The sequence below is a fragment of the Zingiber officinale genome, chromosome 5B (assembly GCF_018446385.1).
Source record: "Zingiber officinale cultivar Zhangliang chromosome 5B, Zo_v1.1, whole genome shotgun sequence".
In the NCBI taxonomy this organism is placed as follows: domain Eukaryota; kingdom Viridiplantae; phylum Streptophyta; class Magnoliopsida; order Zingiberales; family Zingiberaceae; genus Zingiber; species Zingiber officinale.
Window position 1 is genome coordinate 14,758,622 of NC_055995.1, and position 4,830 is coordinate 14,763,451.

Genomic DNA, 4,830 nt, shown 5'->3' on the forward strand with positions numbered 1-4,830 from the left:
GCATACGCGAAGGATGGCATTGGGTACGAGCCGCGGGCTTGAATGCATCCGAGGGACGAGAGCCAAAGGAAGTAGGCTTGAAGGCAAAAGGTCAAAGCTGCAAAGGAAGAATCAAGTGAGTCATAAGGGTGAGGGTACGAGTGCACGAGAGATTGTACTCGGAGTAAAATCCTAGTTTTTAGGGTTTTACTGTAGCGTTACTGTAGCAGTACTGTAGCAGTCGACTGCTAATGTAGCGCTCTGTAGCAATACTGTAGCAGTCGATTGCATGTTTTAGCAGTCGATGGTGCAGTCGACTGGCAGCGAACAGAATGTGTGGAATCGAGCCGTTGGGATGTAACGATCGAATTTCCACAGAGGGCAGTCGACTGCATGTTTTAGCAGTCGACTGGTAGGCGGGGTTTTCCAACCCGTGGCCTATATAACCAAGCCTTGGGAGCTTAGTTGAGGTTGACGAAATAGAGGTGGTTAACCCCTATTAGTAGTCTACAAGTGCCCTAGCGTCAAAAGAGCTCTTGTGAGGGTTGTGGTGAGGTTTCTCCACCCACAAGGAGCTACGTGAGCTAGCCGGAGTTTGCCGGGGAGTAATCCACCGAAGGATCGGGATCGTCCACCTCAAGGACAAGCCGTGGAGTAGGAGCCCTAATCTCCGAACCACGTTAAACGAACGTGTCATTGGTTTGCTTGTTCTTTCCTTGTCTTTAGATTAGCTTTAGTATTCGTATTTGTATTCTTTGTATTCCGCTGTGCTAACGAATACGTAGGAAGCAACGATTTGGGGGCGCCGTCTATCCAACCCCCCTTCAAGCCGGCCACCGATCTCCAACATAACCTTCTAAACTCTAATTAATTTCCCTTGTAGGGAATCGATCTCTGTTTCAAGGAAATGTCGTATGATCCTGTCTGAAAGTCAATAAGATGGATGCTGGGGATGTGACACTCCCACTGACCTCCTGTGGACTTCGCTCCTGCCTGCAACACAAGCAGCGTCAGTGCCGAGACAAGGAAGGGGTCCCCGGCGATGACCCTCCGACGCTCAAGTCAGTCTCCGATGAAGCAAGAAGAAGAATAAGCCACGAGAACTGTAGCGCAACAGTAAATATCGCATGTAATGCATACCTCCACCGATGCTTGAACCCCCTTTATATAGAGCTCCGGGGAGTGCACGTGCATGCTTCCCAAGGTGAGCACGGATCTCAAAGGTTTCCCTGAAAAGACGTGCCAATAAAGTGTCCCTGACACAGTACCTTAACGAGCTGAGCATATCTCTGAAGTGATAGTGGAAGCTTCCGCAATACAATCCTCTGTCTGATGATGCCATCTGTCAGCAGCACTAGCTCCCAAAAGGATGTCAAAAGATATCCTACTATGTCTGTTGCTTGGCCGAGTGGAATAGCCGCTCGGTCGAAATTCTGCTGTCCATTTGTTGCCTGGCTTGGAGACTAGCACAACATTAGCTAGCTGCTCGGGAATTAGACTTCCTTGATATGGCCAGCCTCCAGTAGTTTCTCTATCTCCTCCTGGATGATCATGTTCTGCTCCACGCTGAAATTCCTTTTCCTTTGCTTGATTGGCCGAGCGTCCGGTCGGACGTAAAGCTCGTGCTGAGCCACACTTGAGGAGATACGAGGCAACTCATGTGTCGACAAGGCGAACACATCGTGATTCTGTTTGAGGTAGGTAATCAGTTCTATCTTCTTCTCCTCCTCCAGGTCGGCGACAACAAAGGTTGTGGCTTCCGACCGGCTTAGGTGAATCTAGACCTTTTCCTTTTCTTCATATACCAAAGTGGGAGGTTTTTGTGATGCGGTGATAGAATTTACCTCTAGCTGTGGATTCTTCCTAGCAGCCTTTGCCTCAACCTTGACCATCTCCACATAGCAACACCAAGCGGCCAGTTAGTCGCCCTTGACCTCACCCACCTGATCATCCATTGGGAACTTTATTTTCTGACATTAAATTGACACCACTGCCCGGAACTCATTGAGGGTTGTCGGCTCAGGATGACATTGTAGGCCGATGGTGCGTCCACCACTATGAAATTGGTGGTCCAAGTCTTCCTCAACGACTCTTCACCCAGCAAGATGGCCAACCTTGCTTATCCGATCGACAAAACTTTGTTACCTGTGAATCTGTAAAGCGGGGTCACCATGGGCAGTAGCTCGCTCCAATCAATCTGCAGCTGATTGAACGCCTTCTTAAAGATGATGTTCACCAAAGTTTTCGTGTCGACGGAAGTCTGGTGAATGGTGTAGTTAGCGATCACCGCTCGGATGATCAAAGTATCATCATGAGGGATCTCTACTCCCTCTAGGTCGCTAGGGTCGAAGCTGATCTGAGGCCCTTCGGCTTTCTCCTTGCTGCATCCCACGACGTGGATTTCCAACCGCCGAGCGTATGGCTTCCTGACTCGGTTGGAGTCACTGTCGGTCGGCCCTCCGGCAATCATGACTATCTCTCCTTGGGAACCGTTGTTCCTGTTTTCTTCTTCCCGAGCGAATGACCTATTTCGCTCAGCCGGGATCCTTGAGGGATCGGTGTCCTCCCTTCGTTGATGGTGATGGCGCTTAGTTAATTTCTTTTTCCCGAGCGAATGGCCTAGGGGTTGATTAAGCAAAACCTAAGTTAATTTCCTTTTATTTCCTTCTCCTCTTTTCTCCTCCCGACTCCTCGCGCGCGTCGACCCCCTTCTCATCTTCTCTCCCGATTTTCCTCAGTCGCCACCTCTCTTGCTTTCGCAAAGGTTCGCCGACGACGCCGCAGCCGCAGCCGTCGCCCTCTCCCTTGCCTCATCTTCTCTCTCGTGACACCAGATGCCACTGCCGACTCTCGATCCGCCGGCTTCCTTTTCTGCTTCGGCCATCTCCGCACAGAGCAGCGCCGACGCCATTACAACCTTCGCCCGACCGATCGCATGTTAAGAGCTTTATATAAGGCTTAAATACATAGAGCTTGAACGACTTTTCGTCCAGCCAAATTCTTCTAAACCCGACCGACCATTAACTGACCCAGCGCTCTATTTCTTATTTTCATCATAGGGCCTTAGAGTTCTTATATTCTACCAAGCTTACAACCGATCGACCCTATACGAGCGTTCTGCTTCAGAACTACACGGACTAGATTTAGGGACTCTGAGGCCAAGCGATCGACAGAATCAAATAACGAATACCACTTTATCTTCATTTTGACCACCACCTCATCTTAATTTGACTTCCACATCATCTTTTGAATTTACTCGCCATAACCCGTATCAAATTTTACATAGTAAAATTTGATATTTATTGATTGTTCTTTAGTATACTAGAAAGTAGAAACATTAATATTTCCTTGGCCTAAAAGAAAATTAAAGACAGAGATGTTCTTTCCGTAAGTTATAAATCATGGATAAACTCAAACATCGTTAGTAAAAACTTTAGTGTTTTTTTACATAGTGTCCGGACAAAATAATATTTTTGTCATGTAAAAATAGTACTTGTCTAAAGAAATATTAAATCATCAATTAAAAAAATATTATTAAGACTTAAATATAAAATTTTAATTAGATAGAAAATTAAATTTTGTATAAAAATCTATTTTTAATTGATATTTTATTTATTTTTCAAAAAAAAAATTAAACCCATCATTATAGGTCCCAAGTAAACTTGACCCCGGATCGGATCCATAACCAGGTCAACGAGTCGATTACCCATTGACCCGATTCCTGACTAGTTAAGGTTCTAACCTAGTTTAACCCATGGGTCAGCTTTTCGATTTGCAAAGATTAACTAGGATCTTCAAAATTAGAAACAAACATCCTAACCAACTACACTATAATATTTTAACATGCTAATTAATTGTTTAATAACTAGTTTGTTTTGTTATTTTTTTAATAATTTAAAAATAAATGTATATTTATTAATTAATTTATAATCATTTATTATAAATTAATTAATTAATTAATAATTAATTAATATTTTTTACTATATAATTATTCAAATAATTTTATAAATTTATAATTTTTTAAAAATAATATAATAATCTTAAACAGTAATAAATCATGACAAATCATAAATCGTAATCATCTTAAATAGCTAAGATTAAAAGTCGACCTCTCAAAAATCGTCAAATTATTGATTCTGAACCAGGATGTTGGGACTGAATCAGGGTGTCTAGTCCCAAGTCCAATTGAGAAAGGGTGAAAAAAAAAATTAATTTATTTTTTAAAATATTAAAGGTCTAAAAAAAAATTTCCCTAAGGGAACTGCAAAGTTCTCACATAGAGCTCTTGTCCAAGTTTATAGAGGGCTTATAAAGTTTTCTAATATTTTTTTATTCCCAAAAAAGTTAGGAATTAAGTTGAATTAAGGGTCACTCCCCTCTCTTCTAGTAAGGTGACAAAGGCTCTCAGCTTCAATCTCTAGCCGAGTTTTCTCCTCTTCGTGTTAACCTTTTTCTTGTTGTGGTTTTCACCTTTAATATCTCTAGCAGAGCTTTTCTCCCTCTTACTGTCTCCCTACTTTATGTCCATGGTGACAGTGTTCTTTCTAATTGAATACCACTACAGACATCTGAAACATTTAGAACATCCAGCGCAGGCCATATGATGGGAGCAATCAACCCAATAAAAATTTGAAGACAATCCACGTACAGCTATTTGTAGAGACAAGCTACTGTTCACAAGTTTGTTCAGAAGCTTAAAAAGAGTGACTCTAAATAATCCAGCTGAACAATGTGTCTTGTTGCGAATGCCATAGATAGCTGCTGATAAGAAGAATGTTCAGAACTTCTAAACAACAAATTACTAAATAAACCAGAATAAAGGAAAGTGAAATTGGTATAAGGAAAACAGCA